Raw genomic sequence first — 10648 nt, forward strand, 5'->3', positions numbered from 1 at the left:
AGACTGACAAAGAAGCTCGAAAACAAGTTAAGGACCGCACAAAGAGCGATGGAACGGATAATGTTGGGCGTATGGTTAAGGGACAGAAAGAGAGCGGTGTGTACCAGAGCAAACAGGGATAGCCGATATTCTAATTAACATTAAATGGAGCTGGGACGGTCATGTAGTGCGTAGGTTAGATAACCGGTGGACCATTAGGGTTAAATAATGGCTACCAAGAGAAGGGAAGCGCAATCGAGGATGGCAGAAGACTAGGTGGGGTGATGAAATTAATAAATTCGCAGGCAATATAGCTGGAATCAGTTGGCGCAGGACAGGGGTAACTGGAGATCGCAGAGAGAGGCCTTCGTCGTGTAGTGGACATAAAATAAACTGTAGAAGGATCGACATTTGGGCGAGTTGGTACTGGTTGAACATCTTGAAGGGGCAGCGCGAAAAAACGACGACAGAAGGCAGGAACACACAGGACAGCGCTGATGATCATGCTGATAAGCTGATGATCATGATGATAAAACAAAAGCGAGAATCATGCAATAACAGCCCGTAATAGAGGTGTCGGGATCACAGTTGCCGTTGTTCAAGTTGCTCGGCAACTCATACTTACTTGTCTGAGCGTGGAATAACGCGGCTGATATGTGCAGATATGTATGTTTTATTGCTTCTTGACATTATTCCGCACCCGCGATGCACCGTTTCCCCAATATCCGAAGCTAGCAGCGACCTGTGACTGTGGCCAGGTCGTTGCACTAAGTGGCCCGTGGAGCAGTTTTGCGCGTTTGTGTCAAGGAGGATTAATGTGAGATCTGTATGTGTGTGTGTGCGCGTGCGTGTGTGTGTGTGCGCGTGCGTGCGTGTGTGTGCGTGCGTGCGTGCGTGCGTGTGTGTGTGTGCGTGCGTGTGTGTGCGCGCGCGCGCGCGTGTGTGTGTGTGTGTGTGTGTGTGTGTGTGTGTGTGTGTGTGTGTGTGTGTGTGTGTGTGTGTGTGTGTGTGTGTGTGTGTGTGTGTGTGTGTGTGTGTGTGTTTCAGAAATTAGGGCTAATTTACTCACTAACATGAGATTTGTCTGTGCCAATTCTTGCGCAGGTGACGAAGCTACACAAATATGTTAAAATGACAATGAAGAGAAGTTGAGCTGTATTAGTACACAGTTAAACTTCGATATAATGAACTTCAGTATAACAACATTATCGATATAATGAAGTATTTAACATTCTATAACTTCTTTGCCATAGATCACCATGTATACTGAACATCAATATAACGAAGCGTGTTTACACACGATCTCAATCTAATGGAATTTCACTGTCACCGTGAAGGAATACCGAGGCAACAAATGGAATCTCCGCCGACGCAGATGGAACTAAACTCGACTGCTTGCGAACGCGCCACTCAAACCGCGCGCAGCGTAACATAGAGGATCGCCCGCGAAACCGAGCAGCAGGAGCCTCTCGCCATCACTTACACGCACGCACGCACAACACACTCGTACACACAACGCAGCCCTCACTCACACGCACGCACTACGCACTAAAACACACGTGCATGCACCCACAACATACACGCACACGCGCTCTCACACACTGACACACATTCACTCCCACTCACGCACTGCACACACACCCACGCACTCGCACAGGCGCACACACTCGCACAAGCGCACACACACATTCAGGCATCCACGCACACAGAGCACATACACTCACTACAGACTAACAAAGACACGCATTCTTACACACGCATTCACATAAGAAAGAAAGAAAGAAAGAAAGAAAGAAAGAAAGAAAGAAAGAAGGAAAGAAACACACACACACCCGGGGTGAATCAGCACACGCAAAAATTACTGCCTTATGACCCCTGCAATATGACCCATCGTTTCAACCGAGGAGACTTTTCAGCAACGCCCTCCTTGCCCCACCGTCGAAACTTGTTCGTTCACTGCACATCACTTCGAGCCTCCAACCTTGCTGTGACTGCGCTGTCCTGTTCGGATCCTGGTCAATGAAAGTAATTCTCGCAGCCAACTGTCTCCCTTCGAATCAAGCTGCGATCATTCATTAACGCGCCACTCTAGGCATCGGCTTCATACTGCGTCGGCACCGTCCACGGAGGCACGCGGAAAGACGGATAGCTGACTTTGATAAGCGAACGGTCCGCGCACACGGTTCTTTCGCTCGAAGCACGCCCGAGAGCGCTGCGATAGGATAGCGCGCGAGCGCAGTCGTGTGGTTTGATTTCACATTACGCGGGCTTTCTTTAAACGCCGGAAAAGATTACCACGCAGCATGTACACGTTGCCACAAAAAATTGGATCGGTCGTTTCTGAACCCCCTCTACAACGTAACGAAACGCAACTATCCCTAAAGTCAATATTTAGAGAATTGGATAATTAATCTTACTTCATGAACTAATTAAGCGGAATACGAAAAAAAGACTATAAGTAGCGTCACATGACGTCAAACCATACGTCGTTGGCTTCACCCAGCTGCGGTTAACCACTTTTTAAAAATCCTTTGTTCAAGTTACGCGAAACACCCTGTGTGTGTTCATATATATATATATATATATATATATATATATGGAGAGAGAGAGAGAGAGAGAGAGAGAGAGAGAGAGAGAGAGAGAGAGAGAGAGAGAGAGAGAGAGAGAGAGCTTACCCATATTCGAAAATTTTTGCAATCAGCGCAAATTTTTCAAGGAAATTTTCCTTCCTGTTTGCTAGAATTTAAGCGCCTCTCTGAAATGCAGCAAATATTTGCCATATTGGCCCAGCGGCTGTCATATAAAAACATTTCTGCCTTCTACATGGATTCGAATAGGGAAGTCGGAGTTGGACTCGAGCTATCGCTTCCTCTTACATTGAGAATTGCTCAAACTGACTTCCTGCTGAACCTACCTATTTGGGCGCCCTTCTTGCGACACAACTCCTTAAAATATGGATTTCTGAAGTGCCCTCACCAGTGTGGTATATGACGAAGGAACAATATATAGAGGACAGGCGAGAACACCGTCTGCGCGCTCTGCGCTCTGACCCGGCAGGCAGCTCGAGGACCGGCGACGAGGAGGGCGATGCCTGGGGAAGACACTGCTTCATGAAAACACTAGATTTTTTTTTAATTCTTCGTTAAAGCCCAACAAAGCTCATTAAAATCGGTGCAATAGTTTCTGAAAAAAGAAAGGAAACGAAGATGAAAAAAAAACACAATAACGAGGAAAACTTCGGCAGAGACCCTGAGTATAGGAGCGGCCGCACCGAAGCGACCATGTCGCTTGAAGACCTCGCTGGTTTGCTTTGCAGGTTGTTTACTATTCTCCTGTCTACTATTTCCGCTCAAATAGTCTTTGTCTAAATGTGCTGCCGCTCCCAGTGAAATGCTCCGAAATATTTTGTGCACGTAATAGTGCCGCTTGCAACCTTTGGTGGCGCCAGACATAGAGAGTAATCCTGGCCCCTCAACTGCGGGTATGTTTATCTTGGACACGCAGGACGATAGGCTCGCACCATTTGAGGCAAAACTTCACACGGTGGCGCAGTCATGCGCTAAGCTACTTGCACTTGAACGCATAGTGCGTGATTTTAGTGCACTATAAGATTACAGCGGAAAATAATTAATGACTTGGCGGATAAATCTAGACGCAATGATTTTGTTTTCTGGTGTACCGGAGAGCCCAGATGAGACGCACAAGTAGAAGACGAAGTAGTTAAAAGCGTGTTTGGTGACCGCCTCGGGGGGTGCGGCAGTGTCCTCAGTGGAGAGGATCCATAGGCTCGGCCAAAAGAAGGCAAACCGAGATAGACGCATTATCCTGAAGATATATATCTACAATGAGAAAATCACCGTCTTTAAGAACTGCAAGAAGACTCAAGGGTATACGAAGATAACACCATCTGACGACTATTCAAAAGAGAGAAAGAGAGAGTAGATTTTAATGAAGAGAAATGAGGAGAGGTCGGCCTGGAGAGCGTGCCTCTAGCCTGCTACTCTACACTGGGGAAAGGGGAAGTGGGAAATACAGAGAAAGGTAGGTGGCGGGTGATTATGTTATGGTACAATGCGATAATATATACACGTTGTCCAATATGCGGATGCGCACTGTAGACGCAATACACGTAAGAGTAATCTTGACCACGCAAAAAGTAATCCTGTCACAAAAAGTTATTGCGCAAACACATTTCGCACTGACTGCACGTCTCACAGGTTCTAGAGGCGATCGTCTAAGTCAGTCTCACTTAAAAAGTTCAAAAGTGATTTTATGGCACGTTGGGCATAGTCAACACTCCTCCACGCGCCCAAAAGTTTTTCTTCTGAAAAGGGGCGGGAGTCCAAGCAGTCAACAGTAGATTTGAGTGTTCTTCGTTCGGCCGCATATTGAGGGCACACGCAAAGTACGTGAGTTATTGTCTCGAGAGTGTGACAGACGCTACAGTCAGGGTCCCGTGCTTGTCTAAGCTTGTGAAGGTGTCGGTGGGTGTATGCCACACCCAGCCGTAATCGATGAATGAGTGTTTCCTGGCCTCTCCGCAACCGAAGTGGAAGCCGGAATTGTAAACCAGCGTCAAGTCTATGTAGGCGCTCTTGTCGATGTTCGGGGTTGTCCCAATGTCGCGCCATAGAAGTTTTGATGGAGTTATGAAGCAAGGCGTTAATGTCATGCCGGGAAAAACGAATTTTTATAGTGGTTCCCTCAGTGTGCGCCTTTTTTGCTTCCGCGTCAGCCTGTTCATTTCCAGCTACTCCACGATGGCGAGGAATCCACTGCAGCACGATTGTATGCCCGGAATGAGACGCCTCAGCAAGCAGAGACATGATGTCATAAACCAGAGGACTATATGCGGTTCTGTCATTCATATAATTGCTGATGAGTTGCAGTGCTGGTTTTGAGTAACAGAACACTATCCACTTCTCGAGACATTGTTGCAGTATGCAGTGAACTGCTTCTCGAACTACGGTCAACTCAGCTGCTGTAGACGACAACCTGTGCCTTATCTTGAACCGTTGGGCGATCCCCATTCCTGGTACCGTGTAGGCCGCCGCGGAAGAGGTCTGTGTCTATTCAAAAGAAACAGTGCAGAAACGGAGGATATGCTTTGGCGTTCAGCGCAGTCTGATCGGCAGGCTGGCGCAAGGGTGAAACTCGTCATACACACGTGGGCCTTGACGTCAAAAAGGCGGGTCGAAGCGGGCACTAACCGCCAGTCTGGGCCGCGTGAGGGTTCGTGACCACAGACGCCCCAAGAAGTACTCGACGCGCGAAGCATCGTTAATAAGGGCGAACCATTCAATTGCTTAGCTTTATTACATGACCCTCACGTGGTTGGCATCACGGAGACGTGGTCACCACGCGACATTAAGAATGACCAAGTTTTCCCTTAATCCTTTTCATGTCTTAAGCAATGTTCATTTAAATCAAATTAGAAAGAGTTCATCTTAAATGGTTTTGAAAATAAGGAACTAACGCTAGGAATTTTCGTGGACTACTCTAAAGCCTTTGATAGGCTAAATCATCAGACTTTGCTTACTAAACTAGAGCATTATGGGTTTCGGGACATTTCTCTGAAACTCTTACAATCTTATCTTGAACTCAGAAAACAACTCGTTTCGATTTTATCAGAAGACTCACGTCTCCGGGAAATTACACAGGGCGTTCCCCAAGGAAGTATACTAGGGCCAGCATTGTTTTATATATATGTTAACGACATTGTCAACATTTCTAACGACGCGAACTTCATCATTTATGCGGACGACACCAGCCTCTTTCTTTCAGTCTCTTAATATCGGCGATCTGTCGTTGTTGGCTAATATTACATTGAAACAATTGGCCGAATGGAGCGAGGTTAACGCTCTCAAATTCAATACAACAAAAACAAAAGCTGTTATTTTTGCACCTCCACAAAAACATCTGAGTGAAGACGTACTGTTGCACGTTGGGTCTGAAGTAATTGAACTTATTCCTAAAGTCAAAACTTTGGGTGTTATATTTAATCAAAAAGTAATGTGGAATGAACATGTGGAACTTATTGCATCTCGTTTAGCCAAAGCTTGCGGCGTGCTTTGTAGACTCCGTGAGACGATACCATCTAAAGTTAAGCTGATCCTTTATAATGCACTATTCTCATCTCATTTAATGTATTGCCACCTTGCGTGGGGTACCACGTAAAAGCAAGGTATAAGTAAATTAATACTGCTACAAAAAAGGCTGTTCGTGATATAGCAAACGCGCCATTCGGTGCACATATATCTAAACTATTTTCGAAATTTAATATCATTTGTCTAGCAAGTTTATATGACGTTAACCTTGCTCTAAAATACCAGAGGTACTTTAAGTATAACAATGAAGCGTTCTTGGGGTTGTGCAACCTAACAGAACCAAAAGATATATCCTATAACGTTAGGGAAAGAAAGAGATGGCAGCTACCACTCTCCCGTACAAATTATGGATCAAATCGTTTATCCAATCGCGTCCCATCCTTATTAAATAAACTTCATAAAAACTGTGTCGAGATAACTGACATTACTAGGAAAACAATACGAGACTTCTTAATTCAAACTGAGTAATTATTTTTTAAACGTTCCTTGGCTAGGAGAAGTCACTACTTACTTCCTTTACTTAAGTGGTTTTACGTTTTTGATGACATTTTTCGCATATAGGATGTAACCTGCAAGACATTTATGCACATCTTCATTTGCAATGTTTCCGTATGTTAAGAGAACGCTATATGATAAATTTTTTCAGCAATGGGAAATAATTATGTATTTCTGTTATATACTGTATATTCATATATGTCACTTGTACTGACTAACCCCACTGCTTTGTATCACTGATTGTACATTATACTGTATATTCATATATGCCATTTGTACTGACTAGCACACTGCTTTGTATCACTGATTGTACATGTCGCCTTACACGTTTTCACTTGTACATTTGTACATTGCACACACTAAAGTGTACAAACTTTATTTTTATTATGTCCCCGTTGTCATAAATACGGGCAAGAACCTTGTCAAGCTGCAAAAAAGCAGCCTCTAGTTCTTGTCCAGGCGTTCATTTTTTTTGTAATGAATGAATGCGAAATAAAGATTGATTGATTGAAATGACAGGACGACAAGGGGCGGTGGAGTTGCCTTGTTAATCGAGAACCCAATTAAGTGCGAACCACTTCCCGTCACTGATGGTCACGAGAGTATATGGTGCAAATTATTCACGGATAGAGTCACTTAAATAACTGGCGTTATCCATCGTGCCCCTGGTAGCTTCTCCAAGTTTCTTCAGAAGCTTGATTACACTGTAACCATAACTAACAAACGTAGCAGGTTAACACTGATGGACGACTTTAATCTGCCTGGAGTTGACTGGAACGCACGCATATCAAGTACTGTCGATAGGCTACGCGCGGACTGTATGTTGGATATAACGGCAAAACATAGCCTAATTCAAGTGGTGAATGAACCAACTCGAATACAGAGCCATTGCCATTCAATACTTGATCTGGTATTTTTTATCAGATCATAGCTTTAATTACCCGGTCGATGTAGAAAATTGAATGTCGGACCATAAAGCATAGCAGCCATCCTTAGGATAGGCGACGAGGGTTTTGCCAAGCATCGTAATACACATATGCTAAATTTTGAGAGGGCTGATGACACATAAATCTTCGATCATCTAGAGATTGCTCTTGACACGATACCGCAAGGAAATGATGTGCACCGTCTTTGGACATACTTTAAGACAACAGTCGCAGATTGTTTATCACAGTTTGTACCTGTCATACGGAAACGAGTTGAAAAGGCGATCACTATTAACTTGAAACGCCGACTACAGCGCGCCCGACAAGCAACGCCAAGAAACCCCGACACGATTTCTGTCCTTAGCGCGCAGGTTCGTGAAAAAATTGAAGACAGCCAGGACAACTTTCTTTTCCACTACTTCGACCAACCCCATGCGAAATAGTCCGGACAGATTCGGGAGATACCTGACCGGGGGTTCAAAACCAGCAATGACTGCAGTACGAGTGAATGATAGCATTTGTAGCGAGCCAGTCGTCATGGCAAAAAAAAAAAAAAAAAAAAAATCGATTATTTCTTCTGCTCGGTATTCTCGCCTGGCTCACCGATACAAGAATCACGGGATATTTGCGGAGACGAAATTCAGATTTCTAAAGAAGGAGTGTGACAACTTCTAGTGAAATTACATTGTAAGCCATCAGGGCCAGCTACATGACACACCAAATGAATTTTTGAAATGCTATAGTGACTAGGCTGAAGAATTTTTCATACAAATCTTTAAGACATTATTAGACACCGGTGCCTTATCTGATGACGGGCTACGTAATGGCCACGGTAGTGGAGATCTTCAAAGGAGACAAATTAAAGGTTAGCAATCACCGTCCAATTTTTATTACATGCGCTGTTTGTAAATTGATGGAACATATCATCTCCAAGTACGTAAAAGATTACATGGAAACGAAAAAAAATTATTCTGTGCTAAACAACATGGATTTCATAGGCGCCTCTCCAGCGTGACGCATATGTTCGAGACAGTCGAACACTCTGCGTTAGCCATAAATAACAAAGGAGACATAGATCTCACAGCCTCATATTTTTTTTTCAAGGTATTTGACAGGGTTTCTTATGCAAAACCTGTGCGCAAGCTTTATGACACTGGTCTTACTCCAAAAGTAGTACGATGTGTTCAGGTCTATTTAAAAAATTGACGACAGTTAGATCGCAGAAATTTTCACTGAGCGGTCGTCAACATTGACGGTTACGTCCGGCGTTCCTCAGGGGTCGGTCTTGGGGCCGGCACTGTTTCTGATATACAATAATGATATAGTCATGAACATTAACCCATTGATTGAAGTAGGACTATCTGCAGATTCTGCAGATGACTGTTTGATGTTCTGTCGGGTGAAAAGCGTCAGTGACCATATCTAATTGAATGAGTCCGTGCAGATTATTAACGACTGGTGTACCCCTTGGGATATGCAAATTAACTTCAAGAAGTCTGCTTACCCTCACTTCTTCCTTATGCTGTTGGCGGCAATATATTAAAACTTAAAAAAATGAAACATCTCGCAATAACCATAACAGATGATCGAAAATAGAGCAGTGATGTTGCGATTACTTGTGGATTCGCAGAGCGAAATCTCGGCTTGTTAAAAAGGAAATTGCAGTATGCTAGTTCTGACGTTAAGCTAATTGCATACTTGGCAATTGTTCGCCCTAGTATAGAGTACGCAAGTATAGTCTGGGACCCATACCAGCAATATCTCCTTAATAAAGCAGTAAAAGTACAGCGCCTCGATGCTAGGGTGGTCTTTTCTTGCTACAACTGAACGCGATCAGTTACCGAGTTACTTAATAGGGCTAACCTCCCGACACTTGCTGAGCGCCGGAGCGTTGCTAGATTAAAATTTATTTTCCAATACGCACGAGAAGCCCAAATGTGGATCCCAGCCTATTTGCGACTTCCTGGCAGAATATATCTAAGGATAAATCACAACTATGCTTTCATGCCTTATTCCTCCAGAGTTGATGTCATTAACCCCAGAGGCCCAGGTTCGATTCCCACCCAGGCTGAAATGTACCAAATTTTCTTTTCAAAGCCATTCATTTACTTTGTTCACAGGAACTTCCCTAAGAAATTTGGCGTGAATCGGAGCATTCTTGCATGTTTTTACTCTGCACCGAGGGCCAATTTTGGTACTATCGCTCGGCCACGCCGACGATGGATTTTCGCGTAATGGGCGATATAATGCTTTCGCATTAAAGGAAAAATTAACTAATGCGTATGTGGCCGCCTCTCTTCTGAGGCAGTTGAAAGAGAACGTCGATTCGAATCCGTGACACAGGTGATATCGGCGCCATTTCGTGGTTGGCCAGTGAGTCAGCCCCGTGCCCATAGACATAGGACACCTTAATGATGAGCCGTCTTTTTTCAGGATTGAAGAAATTATGCAAGCGACGAACGGTTGGTAACATTCTCGTGGTTACAAGGCAAATAAATTGGTACGGGGGTCATATATAGGCACATCGTTTGGCTTTAAATCGATGCTCAAAATTTCATTTCCACATACCAGTGACCACTCACGTTCTTATTACTGATTCTTGCAGGTACTTGAGTCCAGAAAGAAGAAATGGTTAAAGGAATTCAAGAAAAACGTTCTGCGGCGCAGAATATAGGCGCGTGTATACATACCTACTGGGATCGTGTGCAAGTTCCCCCAAAAAACCTATGGTGACTTGGCCGGCCCTCCTAAATTGCGCGCAAGATACTGATTCCCGTCTGGGCATCCTTCTCGAATTTCGAGGGGAGTAGGTCACCCCGTCATTATAAAGGCAACAGCAGAGACGCCAAATCCCGCCATCACCCTTGTTCATCACCTTTAGATAGCCCACCCTGGCTAGAGGTGTAAGGGCAGAGAAAAAAACACGGCAATACCGAGGGAAGTTTTCTTTTTCGTTTTTTTTTTCAGCACAGAGAAAGCGAAAAAAAAGAAAGAAGAGACACATTAACACTTTCACACACAGTTATACTTGCGATTCTCTGCTGCGCTGCATACAATTGTAGAAGGGACGACGGCGGCAAGAAAACGGCAGTATATAGTTTTCGAGCGTCCTCACTATATATAATTTCAGTTTTGTTTTCA

General features: G+C 44.3%; 1 long non-coding RNA gene across 1 annotated transcript in view; it reads left to right on the forward strand.

The window, feature by feature from the left end:
• LOC142571430 (uncharacterized) overlaps positions 1–10391 on the forward strand; it is a 59957-nt gene extending 49566 nt beyond the window's left edge. Inside the window, exon 4 of the long non-coding RNA XR_012825876.1 lies at positions 10113–10391. This is a non-coding gene — a long non-coding RNA (uncharacterized LOC142571430). The remainder of the gene's footprint in view (positions 1–10112) is intronic.
• The last annotated feature ends 257 nt before the right edge of the window (positions 10392–10648 follow it).

The sequence above is a fragment of the Dermacentor variabilis genome, chromosome 2 (genome assembly GCF_050947875.1).
Source record: "Dermacentor variabilis isolate Ectoservices chromosome 2, ASM5094787v1, whole genome shotgun sequence".
NCBI classification, from domain to species: Eukaryota; Metazoa; Arthropoda; class Arachnida; order Ixodida; family Ixodidae; genus Dermacentor; species Dermacentor variabilis.